This window comes from Tenrec ecaudatus, chromosome 1 (assembly GCF_050624435.1).
Source record: "Tenrec ecaudatus isolate mTenEca1 chromosome 1, mTenEca1.hap1, whole genome shotgun sequence".
NCBI lineage: Eukaryota > Metazoa > Chordata > Mammalia > Afrosoricida > Tenrecidae > Tenrec > Tenrec ecaudatus.
The window spans coordinates 143,266,961-143,281,077 of record NC_134530.1 but is presented as its reverse complement, the minus strand read 5'-3'; the positions used below and the strand labels follow the sequence as shown (position 1 = coordinate 143,281,077).

Below are 14,117 nucleotides of genomic sequence, written 5' to 3'. Positions count from 1 at the left end.
AGTTCCCCAGTATGCCGACTTCCATCTCATACCCAGTTCCTAGGTAAATCTTCCCGATTTTCTTCAAAATACTTAAAAAAAAAAAAAACTTGTGTATTTGTTTCCTACTGCTGTTCTAGCAAGTTGCCACAAGTCTCCTGGTTTAAAACAGCACACAGTTATGCAGCTCTGTAGGCCAGAGGTCTCAGGAGGCAGAAGTCAAGGTACTGGCTGAGCTCTGTTCCTGAAGGTTGTAAAAGGGAATCTGTTACTCTGTCTTCTCAGCTACCCACATTCCTTGGGTCATGATATCCTTTATCTGGCATTGTCAGACCTGGTCTAACTTCAGGAAGAGGGAAGGAAGCAAATCACTATCAACAGCAACAGCCCAAAGCAAGAAGAGGTCAGGCATCTCCACTTTCTGACCTTTTACCAATTCTGACATCAGCTGTCCCTCCCAGGGAACTCTCCTCTGCTGGGATCAACTATGTATTGCAATGGCTACACAAAGTTCACAGACCATACACACCGTGTGTGAGGTTTATGGGGAAGTAGCAGGTTACAATGTAGGATGAGGTATGACACAGGATACAGTTCTTTGGTCAGGATAGTGTTTCAGTTGTTATCACAGGAGAACCTCTCTCTTTCATGCCCATTATCCCCTTGCCCTGGCTTGTGGCCTCTTGAGGCAAGTGTTACAAATTCCTTAGCTCTGCCAATAAGTTCCCAGAGGCCCCCCACTCTGCCTGTAAGCCTAGGCCAGGAGGGGCTCAGCTCTCTTGCTCTGTGGGTCAGCAAGCTTAGCTCTGTCAACACTGCCCAGAAGATATAACCCACTTAAGCAAGTCACGTGCTTGAAGGTGTTCAGCTCTTGCTCCATGGGTCAGCACCCCATTGCAGCTACCTGCTGCATGTGTCAGTCTTCTGCCATTTTCCTGCCACCTCTTCTCCTCTAGCTTTGCCTCTGGCAGTACAGCTCTGACTCCTTGGTCTAGTAGGTTGTCAGCCCAGAGACCCTACGTGCAAAGCATAGAGTGCATCTAGCTCTTTTGTCTTGATCATAATGAGATTCTCTCTCTGCTCTGGGACTGACTTCTTTTAAAGCCTAGCAGGATGATGTGTTAGTCTGGGTTGACTAGGGAAACAAATTCATAGACACTCATGTGTATAAGAAAGCTGTATATTGCCAAAAGGGATCAGTTATTAGGCATCAAAGAAAAAAATGTATCATTGTGTGCTCTCCTCCCTGACACGATTGCTGAAAACAAATCGGTTCATAAGCAAATGTGAAGAAAGCCAATGGTGCCCGGTTATCAAAAGATATAGCACCTGGGGTCTTAAAGACTTGAAGGTAAACAAGCGGTCATCTAGCTCAGAAGCAACAAAGCCCACATGGAAGAAGCACACAGCCTGTGCGATCATGAGGTGTCAAAGGGATCAGGTATCAGGCATCAAAGAACAAAAAATATCATAGTGAATGAGGGGAGTGCAGAATGGAGACAAAACGCCCATTTGTAGGCCACTGGAGATCCCTTTACAAAAGGGTCTCAGGGAGGAGATGATCCAGGGTGCAGTGTCGCAACGATGAAACACAACTTTCCTCTAGTTCCTAAATGCTTCCCACCCACTATCACGATCCAAATTCTATCTTACATATCTGACTAGACCAGAGGATGTACACTGGTACAGATAGGAACTGGAAACAGGGAATCCAGGTTGGATGATCCCTTCAGGACCAGTGGTGTGAGTGGCAATACTGGGAGTGTGGGGTGGAAAGGGGGAACTGATTACAAGGATCTGTATGTGACCTCCTCCCTGGGGGACGGACAACAGAAAAGTGGGTAAACGGAGAAGTCGGACAGGGAAAAATATGACAAAATAATAATTATAAATTATCAAGAGTTCATGAGGGAAGGAGGAGTGGGGAGGGAGGGAAAAAATGAGCTGATGCCAGGGGCTTAGGTGGAGAGCAAATGTTTTGAGAATGATGAGGACAATGAATGTACAAACAGTGTTTTACACAATTGCTGTATGTGTAGATTGTAATGAGTTGTATGTGCCCCTAATAAAATGATTTCAAGAAAAATCTTTATATATAAGAGCAATTGTGTATTAAGTAGCCCAGTCCATAAGACTGGTAAGTCTGATATTAGCCTCTATGTCCTGTACCAGTCAATAAATTACTTTTCAGATTCAACATGCAATGATGCCGAATGCAGGAAGATCACAGGCCAGTGGGGGAAAAGTCGTGTGGATCCAGTGAAGGTAGAAGCATCTCTTCATTGGCAGGGGACTCCACGTGGTCCGCCATCTCAGGACACTAGCATGGTTCCATGAGTCTTGTCAGCTGCAATGCCTCCAGGGAATGAGCTGAGAGAGAGAGTCTCCTGCCTCTAAGGAATACAAGAGTTCCCAGAATCCTCAGGAGAAGGCCATGCCCACACAGAGGCCTTACTGGCTATGACCTGCTTGACAGGCGAGACTCCACCCCTTGACTGTTCATTCTCTCAAGTTGACAGATGATTATATAACTACCACAGATGGCAAAATTGACGAGTCCTTTACAAGGATCTCATAAGCAGTTTCTGTTAGGCAGGGTGCTCTAGAGAAAAGTGACTAGGACACATGACTTTATATATAAATAAGAGGATATATTTATACAGCAAGAAGGAATATAACATAATTAGTCCACAAAGCAGTACAGAGTTCAGTTTAACTCACTTCTGTGAAACAGTTAATAAACTGGAAGTCCTTCAACTCACGTGGGTTGCCAGAGACAAGGTCAAGGTAGCAGACAGCAGAGTCCTTCCTGGAGCAAGGCAAGCAGCAGGGTGGGTCAGCAACAGACAATAGCTCGGGAGCTCAGGCCCAGATGGGATGTCAAACGCAAGGCAACAGAATCCACCAGCCTCAAGCTCAAGTGATTGTACGCACCAGCAGTATGGCAAAGCGGGTCTCGAAGGAGCTTCAGGCTCTAGCAACAACACGATGCACAGTCTGGCCTAACCCGCAGGTGGTGTAGCTCCCAGGTTGAGGTGGAGAACTTAGCTACAGCAGCAGCATGGACGCTCCAGCGCTCTCCAATCACAAGAGAGCGAAAGAAAGGGATGGATCTTCCAGAGCCATTTATCTCTGCCTTCCAATCAAATTGCAACCTGACTAATCTCATGTTCCTATTGGCCAGGTTGGCACAATTAACCTAACTATCACACAGTTTCTTTGCATTGTAGGCAGGCTTACCCAATACCCTTGGTAGGTCATGGACACCTTATTTCTATAGTTCCATCCAATCACTGTGCCAGAGTCGCAAAGACTGGCTAGAAGTACCATATCAAGTAATTCATTAGCCAGCACTAAGCAATGCTGAGTCTCTGATCATTCTTTCATAGTTACAATTCCTTCTGGTCACAACTGGGAAAGGTCCTTTGCTTTTAAAGAACCAAGAAATTATATTGGGGTCCACTTGGAAAATCCATGATAATTTTTGGAAGAACTTATAAGCACTCCAGCGAAATCCTTTTTTTTCCCCGTAAGGTAACAATACTCGTATAGCTAAAGATTCCAAGGATTGGACTGTGGACGTCATTGGGAATCATGAGTCTGCATACCACTCAAAACACCTCCGTGGAGTCAATTCCAATTCAGTGACGTTATATAGGGTTTGTATGCCTGTAAATCTTTAAGGGAACAGAGAGTGCCATCTTTCTCCCACAGAGTAGCTGGTAAGTTTGAACGACTTACCTTGTGGTTTGTAGTTCAGTGCTTACTCAGTGCCACCGGGCCTGCCACAGTTGTTTGAAGAAGATTAAGGAAGTGTCATTCATTGTCTCTAGTTAGGTATATCTGAATTTCTTTTACTTTATAATACAATGGGGGTACCTCAAAACACTGGAATTGGCTGGGCAGAGCAAAGCTTTTGCAGTATGCATTTTTCTCTCTAGGTGAGCATCAAGCAACTCGCTCTTGAGTTTGTGCACCCAGTGGTGTCACCTGGGAAGGTTCTGTCTGGTCAGTGAAGTTTTTCATAAAAGCAGGTTCCCTTGAACCTCGTTTTTTTGTGATGGGCAATTTAAGAGAACAGTATGTGCCTGTGAAATTTGGCTTCCTCCTCAGGGAAACGCCACAGGAACTGTTACGATGTTGAACACAGCTTACAAGGACCAGTAATATCAGGAAAACTCAAGTGTATGAGTAGTTTTCTCATTTCAAAAAAGGTGAAATGTGACTAGATGACAAACTTCATTCTGGACGTCTGTCAGCTTCCTGAAAGAATGAAAATGTCTACTCTTCGTGCATTTGGAGTTTGTCCCACCAGGTCAGACTGTTAATCAAGCTTTCTATTAGCAGGTTCTGAAAAGATTGTGTCACAGTGTGGGACAAAAAAAGGCCTGATTTGTGGCAGACGGGACTGGTTTTGCCACCACGACAACACACCTGCTCACGCAGGCATCTCAGTACACCAGTTTTTAGCAAAAAACAGCATGCCTCTCTTGCCCCACACATCTGACTCACCTGACATTGAACCATGTGAATTCTTTTTGTTTCTGAGAATGCAGAGGGACATGAAAGGACAGAAATTTAACAACTTAGAAGAGGTGAAGAAAAAAATGAGGGAAGTGCTGTCAGCCATCTAAACAATTGAGTTTGAAAAATGTTTCCAAGTGTGGAATCACAGATTTGACAGGTGTATTGTGTAATCGAGAGTACTTTGAAGGTGATAAGGTGGTTTTGTAAAAAAAATTAAATACACATCTTTGAAAAAAAATTCCTTTTTGGGGGAGGGGTACCTCCTCATGGTTCCCTTTCCTACTTTGGTTTAAGTGAATAATTTTTAAAAATTGTACCTTTTATATTTAGCTAATTTATTTGATGCTCAAGCAGAGTGTCATGTCTACTATATGTCCTCTGATTGCTCTTGGAATATTTGGTTTTATTGTTACAGCTGGTGTTCTCGAGTAAAAACGTAACATTAATTCTAAGTGTGCACATCTTAAAATGGAGGACATGGCTCACTTGGCCTCTGAACAGCAGAGAAGCGTGTTGCCTGGAGAGCACTTGGCTGCCTTCCAAAAAGACTCAGCAAGTTGCCTCACTTGGGTGTATGTGATGGGGTTGGCACGATGATGTCATTATGTGGGTGCTCATAGGTGGGTGTATCTGCATGTGGGTGGGCCTGCCTGGAGATGGAGAGAGGAGCCATGTCTGGATTCCTAAGACCACTGGAAACCCTGTGAAAGGGTCATTTGACCCCAAAAGGAGTTGCAACCCACAGGTTGAGAACCGCTGAGTGAGAGTCTCTGAAACCCACAGGGGCAGTTCTACCTTGTCCTATAGGGTTGCTTTAAGTGCCATTGACTTAATGGCAGAGAGAGAGAGAGAGAGAGAGAGAGAGAACTGCCTATAGGTTTCCAAGGCTGTAAAACTTAACAGAAGCATATTGCCACCTCCTCCACTTGAATCACTGGCCTTTCAGTGAGTAGCTGAGTGGATTTAGCCTCTGCATACCAAGGCTTAGTAACCATGGATACTTATCTATAATTTAAGCTTTTGTTAAGTGGTTTAAAAAGAATCTGGTTAGACCCAAGTTATTTCAGCCTATTTAAAACTGCTCAGCTGCTAACCAGAAGGTTGGCAGTGTGGATCCACAGGAGAAAGATGCTTCTATGTAGATCGCAGTCTTGGAAATTCTTCAGGATAGTTCTACTCTGTCCTATAGGATTGTTATGAGTGAGAATTGTCCCAAGGGTAGTGGACTAATCCTTGTACCTATCTGAAAGCCATGCAGTCGTGCTAGTACTTTGCCCTCCCAGAACTATGGTACTCTCTACTGGTAAAATGCAACACTATTTTGGGGGCATGCATATGTATTATGTATGTGTATTTAAGGGTGTGTATTTTAATAATGAGAGTGGAGCTTTTTTTTTGCTCTGCCTAGCAGCATATTTATTAGCATTAAAACACAAAATCCACAAGACAGCCTCCACACCCTTCCACACTTATTAGCATCAAAATACAAGATACAGAAGACACCCCTTTCACTACCTTTCGTACACACACACACACACACACACACACACACACACACACTCACACTCACTCACTTCTGGGCCCTGCTCATTTCTGTGGCTGAAGCCTTGGCAGTGGCCTGAGTGGCTCCCAGAGCGGGAGCTGCGGGATCTCCTGGCTCGTCATCTCCATGGCAGCCTGTTTCTCGGCGTGCTTCTCTCGCAGGGCTGGCTGGAGTTCCTCCATCTGCTTGGTGAGGAAGTCGATCTTCCTCTTGAAGGCGTCCTTGGCATCCTCGGCTGTCTTCTCTGCATAGTTGCCTGTCCGCACATCGATGAGCACATGGTCCACGGCATGGAGCTTCCCAGACACACATAGAACTCGTCAAGGGGACGAGCAATTCTTTCCCCTCCTTGGTGCCGTTTAGCATGTTCAGACAGACCTTGGCTTCCACATCCCACCTTGAACTGGGCGGTGGACGTGGACAAGACCTCCATTCCTGGTCCGACAGGTTTTTGAGCATGTCTAGCTGCGGCAGGTTCAGCTCCGTGATGTTAACTGACCGTGCCGTGCTGGGAAGGAGGACTAAGAGGGAAAGGTGGCTCGGCGAGTGAGAGTGGAGCTTTTAAAAATAAGTTCTTCTTCCCTGAACTCCTCAAGGTAAGACGTCCTAGTTTGCGACTATGGACAGATTCCTCTCTGCTCTTTGGGGAAAACCAACAACACCTATACCTCTTGTTTAAAGGTGAAATTTGAAGATCATAGTAAAAGATCCACCTTAGCTTACAGGCATTTAAGTCATCAGGCACCGTGAAGTGAATCATTCTTTCAAGTTAGAACTTGCATTTTCAAATAACGCCTAACCTAGTTCCTGACTGAGAGTAGGCACTCAACAAATATTTGGTGACTGGCTGAAGCTGTGCCTCAGGATCTAAGGACAGTCCTTCATCTAAGAAAGCCTTGTCCTTTCTGAACAATTCTCTATTGCAGCAACTAGAGCGAAAATCAAGAAGATCTAATCTGACCACTGTGGCTGAGTCTAGAAGGGAAGGTGATACTTTACGGGAACAGCTATTAAGACTGTAGTGTAAAACCTGATGTTACATTAGGAAGCAAATACACAATAGTCAACACATTTATCAGTGTACAAGTGATAAGATGTACTAGATGTCTTGTATTTCAGTGCCTGGTTCCTTCTCTCCTCCCATCCCCCCCCTTCTTTTCTTCAGGAAACAAAATGGCTCTGTATTTTTCAGGCAATACTATTGCAAACTTAGATGCAAATGGCACTGTGCTATAATGTATGGGGAACATAAACATTAACAAGGCATTTTATCCATTCTACCTTGTCAGAATAAGGCCCATTTTCTTCCCACTGAATCTTCCAATTGATGCACAGTGAAGTTAAATGGAAAAAAATTGAATCCTGGCTTTGCTGTAATACCATCAGTGAGCAAATTGTTGCCCTTAATTTCTCAAATGGGAATCATCTATAGAAATTTTTTTTCGGCCCCCGCCCATAGAAATTTTAAAGGAGATTGTGAAGCTTAAATAAAAACAGTTGACACGCTTTATTTTGTGCTGCTTACTGAATGTTAAGACTAATCTGGCATCAGAATTACAGGTCTCCCCACCTTTTTTTTTTTTTAAGCACTGTGTACATAATAGGTGCTTGAATGTTTGTTAGGTTGTCCCTTGTTAACTTTTTCTAGGTCTGGTTGAAGATTTAAGTATTTAAATAATGTGGTCTTAGGACCAAGATTCTGGCCAAGAATCAAGATTAAAGGGTAGGTTCTTGGAAGAGCTATTCTAACAAAGTAATTGAAAGATTATTAGCTGTTAAACTCATTTCTCACTTTAAATATTTTTCAATCCCCCCACTCCCCAATATCAAGATCTGCATACCATTGATAGGCTCTTACACTGAGGTGGCTTAAATGCGCCTGTGACGCTGGAAGCTATGTTACTAGTATTCCAAATATCAGCTGGGTCAGCTGTGGTGCAAAAATTTCAGCAGAAATTCCAGACTGAGACTAGGAAGAAGGACCTGGCAATCTCCTACTAAAAATGTGGCCAGTGAAAGCCTTGTGCGTAGCAGCAGCAGAACATTGTCCAATATGGCGCCAAAGGTGAGCCTCTCAGGTTGGAAGGCACTCAACCTACGATGAGGGGAGCGGTGCCTCCTCCAAGGAGGGTCAGCCTTAATGGCACGGGTGGAACAAATCCTTCAGGGTCTTCATTTGCTGATGCGTCAGCATGAGAAGGAGGAAAAACCCGCAAACAGCCATGAGGAATTGGAACATGGAATGTAGGAAATATGAATCTAGGAAAATTGGAAGTTGTCAAAAATGGAATGCTTGCAGATAGGTATTTCAGGCATTAATGAGTTACAATTGACTAGAATCGCCCATTTTGAATGGAAAAGTTAAATGGCCTACTATGCAGGACTGAAAATTAGAAGAGGAACGGCATCACATTCTTTGTCAGAAGAACATTTCAAGATTTAATGTGAAGTACAATGATGATAGACATAGGATATATTCAGACTTATAGCAAAATATTCAATCAGTACGATTACTTAAATTTACACACCAACTACAAATACCAAATATGAAGAAATTGAAGATTTTTACCAACTTCTTCAGTCTGAAATTGATCAAACATGCAGTTAAAATGCATCGATAATTACTGATAATTGGAATGCGGAACATGGAAACTAGTAAAGTGTTATCTCAATAGGGTTCAGGAGCCCTGGTGGGGTATTGGTTACAAGTTGGGCTGCTCATGGCAAGGTCAGCAGTTTGAAACCACCTGCCACTTCTTGGGAGAAAGACAAGGCTTTCTACTTCCGTAAAGAGTTACTTCAAAAAAAAAAAAAAAAGAGGACCTGATGCAAAGGGCTTTAGTGGAGAGCAAATGCTTTGAAAATGATTAGGGCAAAGAATACACGGATATGCTTTATACAATTGATGTATGTATATGTATGGATTGTGGTAAGAGTTATAAGAGCCCCTAATAAAATGTAAAAAAAAAAAAAAAAGAAGAACAGAAGAAAGCAGGATGGTCTCAACCTTGCATAAAGTTCAGCATAACCAAATGTTAAGGCATTATACACATATAGTTTATACTGGGTGAAATAAAATCAATGGTGATATTCTAACAAAAAAAACCAAGAGTTACTTCTTGGCAACCGACAGGACCAGTCCTACAGGCTCACTATGAGTTGGAATTGACTTGATGGCAGTGAATTTGTTTTGTTTTTAATCTATGTCTCTGTAACTCCCACCAATGATCTGGCGGGACTCTGCAAACAGGGTGTGTGAAACCTTAATAGAGGGGATGAGTCAGTTTTGGTTGCTATTCATCTGGCTATAGAGAGCCACTTCAGAAGCAAGAACAAAGAGAAGTCCCAGAACCATCAAGGAAGAAGAGGCCACAGTGGAGCATGTTTGAGATCCCTCCCTGTCTGAAGTGGCAGAGGCAATGCCATGCTAAGACCAGAGGAGCAGCCCTAAAACGACGAGACTCAGGCAGAGCAGCAATGGCTTCCAGGTCCACAGAACCAGAGGCTAAGGGACCATGTGACTGAGAGGCTGAGGACAGAGAGAGACTTGGCTTGCTGGCTGAGGAGAGGTGCTGCTGTGGGCCAATGACTATATCCTGTCAGGGGAAGCCAGCCCCTAACACATCATTACGGGTCCGGTAGGCGCAATTGTACAGCGATAATAAGTAAAGATCATAGTAAAGTTATAGAGAGCATGAGAGATAGAAGTGAAGTATGGAAATAAATGGGAGTCAGACACGTTTCATGGTAGCATGCTCACCTCTGCCCCGCTGATGGTCCACGTGGAGGGCGAGAGAGATTTAATGCTAGCCTAGGCTATTTATCTTCTCTGGGGACATGCAAGCCCCCTAAATACAGGTGAGGACATATGTCACAGGAAGGGACTGTACTATAGGTAATACAGTAATCAGAAGGAATGGTCTAGGGACATCCATGCAATAGGAAGAGGGATTGGGGGTATACCTGTGACAAGATGGGCGGATCCTAGATCCAAGATGGCGACCTAACCTTGATCATCCTTGGGCGGGTTTGACCTCTCTGGGGTCTCCTACAAGGAAACAGACAACTACTATCCTTATCAGAAGGGAGAGGGCCCTACTTCTAGGATAAACAGTGGTGACTACTTGCTCTAGATGGTTGATAGCTCTCAGGGAGAATAACCCCTGACCTACTTCTGATGACCTCCAAGTATAGTCATTCCCAAGTAGCTGTCTGGCATATGTTTGGGGGAGACAGCTTGGGAGAAATCCTTCTGTATCCCACAATATCCTTAATGTTTATGATCCTCAATGTTTTTATGATCCTGGCTTTTGTAACCTGTTAGCGTCCTTAATAAACCCTGTTATCATGAGTGTTGTCTGTGCGTTGGCTGTTTGCAACAAATTATTGAGCCCAGCAGAAAAGTAGACTGCTGTGGGAGGAACAGTTGATGTGAACATAGGATAAAAGAAGGATGGAAGGTGGAACTATTTTTGACCTCTGCGTCATGGCACTTATTCTTGGGCAGCCATGGAGATGGATTCTCCTTCCTACCGAAGCCAGGGTTGATCCTTGCTGCTTGGCAGGATTGGTACTTGGAAGATAAGGCCTTTTTGATTGCAATGAGACTAGAAAGTGAATTTGGCAAGACCAACAATTTATTCATTGCAGATACCATTTCCCCCTGAATAATGTAGGAGGCAATTATACACAAATATATAAACCTTTCCAGGTGAAATGAAATGGATGACAACTGTGGAAAGAGATGTTGGAGAAGCACAGAATCATCCTTTAGAATAAGTCCAGGATCCAACTATGGAATAGACCATCGCTTGCTTCTATGCAACTTCAAGTTGAAGCTGAGTAAAACGCAAACAAATCTGCAAGATCCAAATTCCAACTTGAATTTAGAAATCATCTCAACAGATTTAACATATGGAACACTAAAGAGAGAAGATCCAATGAATTGTGGGATGTGGGATGACATCATAGATGAAGAAACCAGAAAGTACAGACAGGTAAGAAAGTAAAGAAAGAACAAAAGACCAAAACGACTGTCAGGAAAGACTCTAAAGCTTGAATAGTGCAACCAAATGAGAGATGACAGAGTAAAAGAGCTGAACAGACGGGCTCAATGGGTGACTTGAGAAGACCAAGTAAAATATAATGAAGTGTGCAAAGACTTGGAGTTTCAAAACCCAAATGGGAGAACACACTTGGCATTTCCCAAGCGGACAGAACTGAAAAAAATTCAGGCCTGAAATTGTCATATGGAGACATGGGCAAAATATTGAATAACCCAGAAAGCATTCAAAGAAGATGGAAGGAATACAGAGGCACTGAAGATCATCCAAGAACAGTAGCAGCAGTACATTGACAAGGACCTGCTAGAGGTTCAAGCCAGATTTAGAAGATAATGTGGAATAACGGATATCATTGCTTATGTCAGATGACTTTTGACTGAAAGCAGAAAATGCCAGAAAAATGTTCACTTGTACTTTCTGGACTATGCCAAGGCAAATATGACAGTGTGAATCATAAACTGTGAGTAACATTGAGAAGAAAGGGAATTCCAGAACATTTCATTGTGCTCATATGGAACTTGAACATGGATCAGGAGGCAGTAGTGCAAATGGAACAAGGGGTTACCATTGTTAGTTGCCATCAAGTTGGCTCCGACCCATAGCAACCCTATGCACAACAGAACGAAACACTGCACGGTTCTGTGCCAACCTCACAATTGTTCCTCTGCCTGAGACCATTGATGCAGCTACTGGGTCAACCCATCTCAAGGAGGGCCTTTCCCTTTTTTTACTGCCCTTCCATTTTATGAAATACGATGTCCTTCTCCAGGGACTCGTCTCTCCTGACAATATGTCCAAATTATGTAAAAGTTTTGCCATCCTTGCCTCTAAGGCGCACTCTGGTCTTACTTCATCCAACACAGATGGGTTTGTCCTTTTAGAAGCCATGGTACTTTCAATATTCTCCAGCATTACAAGTGCTTTCATTCTTCTAGCTTCCTTATTCAATGTCCAACTTTCACAAGCATAGGAGGCAATTGAAAATACCATGATTTTGGTTAGGTGCCTCTTAGTCTTCAAAGGAACATCCTTGTTCTTGAGTACTTTAAAGAGGTCTGTGTACCAGATTTATCTAATACAACTAGTCTTTTGCTCTTCTGACTGCTCCTTCCAGGAGCATTGATTGTGGATCCAAATTAGGCTGTGTTAACTAGAAAAATGCGAGATCCTCAAGGACGCAAAGGCGAATGGTCATACTGAGTTGGGCACCCAAAGATTAGGTCAAGGAGGATTCACTGCTTGGGGAGACCAAGTTTTTTGTTAATGGTGACGGAATGATTTGGAAAGGCACAGCATTAATTTAGCCTGTTAGCCTGGTTCAGTAGGCACGGATTTATTGTTTGGAATGCTACTGCGCCACCGATGAGGGCGTGGGAAGTAGTAGGTTTTTGCTGTCATGGGGTTACAACCGAAACGTGTTGACAGACACAGACAAAAAGTAAATATGCTGAAAGGTAAGTAACTGAAAAATTATTACACGTAGATCAGCTCTAGAAAATGAGAAATCAGGCGGGGGGGGGCGGTAACTAAGTGGCCGGAATGCTCTGGAGGTGCGGCATGAATAGAGGGAGAAGAGGCAGGCAGCAAGCCTTCCTTCAGTTTGTATTACGTTATCGAGGAGGAGTATTCAGAGCCAATTCTGGTCCGTAGACAACTTCCTGGATTGGAGGCAACAACGCCCTCGGGACTATTTCAAGACACAGGGCCACCCGACGTCGACGAGCCTGCGTCCTGGCGGCCGATCTCTCTCGCAGCGGCCGCGCCTGCTGCCCCTCCGAGTCCCTGCAGCGCTGGGAGTGCGGAGAGAAGCGGGTCCTTCCGCACAGTCGCCACCTCGCCCGGGTCCGCCCCGGCTTGCGCCGGCCCGCCCGCGGCTTGCGCCCGCCCAGAAGCCTCTCCTTCGGCTCAGGCACCTGCCTGGCCGCCCCGCGCGGCGGGGTCCTCAGGCGGCTTGCCGAAGCGCCGTGATTGGCCGGGGCTCGCGGCCGGGGCTCGGCTTCAGCATCGCTTGACAACCGCAGTCTGCAAGAGGCTGGGTCGAGCTGCCGCCGGCCGGGAGGGGCGGCTGGAAGGAAGGACTGACGAGCCGATGGACTGACGCGCGGGTCGCAGGAGGGAGGACCGACGCCGAGCCCGCACTGCCGCCGCCCTCGCGTCCCCACCGCAGCCCGGAGCCGACCGCTTTGGGGCTCCCGTCGCCCGCCTCTCGGCCGCCTTTTCCTCTGCAGCGTCTCCGGGCTCGGCCGGAGCCTTCAGGTGAGCGCCTCGGAGAGTGGAGGCGGGGTCGGGCCGAGCCGCCCCTCGGGTTGCCATGGCCACCATCTGTCAGCTCCTGACGGGGCTCGGCCCCCAGCGACTCCCAGGGCTGCGGTCGGTGTCCAGCAGGGTCTTAGGTGCAGACTGGGTGGGGACTCGGGGCCGCAGGATGAGGAGCTGGAGCTGCGGGCTCCATCCGAGGCCGACGCGCCGGGACCACACCTTGTGCACGTTCGGAGCACAAGCGACGCCCCTCGCCCTGGCCCTGCCGACCCTGACCACTGGAGCCCGCGCAGGGCTGGAGCCCGCTGGCCGCTGCGAGGGGCGGAGGGCGCCGACCACGCTCGGGTTTGCTTTCCTCCCCGCCCCGCTGCGAGCCCGTCCGCGGGAGACCCCGGAGCGCGCTGCCCTGCCTTCCTGGGCCGGGGGTGGGGGTGGGCGAGGGGCGCGCTCCGGGGCCGGGGCTGGCCTTTCTTAACGTCCAGGGTCAATGCGAGCAGGCCTTTAGGAGTCTGGACGCAGCGGGGCAGAGGAGCCGCTACTGGATTTGGAGAAGGGAATTGTGCGGGGCGCTTGGGTACAATACACCGGAGGGAGTAGGGTTAAGCGGTGTGAAGACACATTAGGGAGACAGAGATCGGGGCCGTGGCTGTGGGGCGAGGTCTTCAACAAGAGGGGCGGGGGGCAGAGACGGCGCGACCGGACGGTTTTTCTTCTAGGACTCCGACGTGCTGGGAGCCACCACGCAT

At 46.2% G+C, this 14,117-nt stretch overlaps 1 protein-coding gene and 1 pseudogene across 4 annotated transcripts in view; one reads left to right on the top strand and one right to left on the bottom strand.

Moving 5' to 3' along the window:
- Positions 1 to 6,076: 6,076 nt before the first annotated feature.
- Positions 6,077 to 6,809, bottom strand: LOC142436985 (prefoldin subunit 5 pseudogene; annotated as a pseudogene).
- A 6,255-nt stretch (positions 6,810 to 13,064) lies between these two features.
- WDR47 (WD repeat domain 47) overlaps positions 13,065 to 14,117 on the top strand; it is a 69,401-nt gene continuing 68,348 nt past the window's right edge. For 2 of the 4 annotated variants that reach the window (XM_075558984.1, XM_075558981.1), the window contains exon 1: positions 13,068 to 13,368. The gene's annotated coding sequence lies outside the window, so the exon portion shown is untranslated. Of the gene's footprint in view, positions 13,369 to 14,117 lie in introns of all 4 variants that reach the window. The other 2 variants (XM_075558990.1, XM_075558976.1) reach the window with 2 other exon arrangements.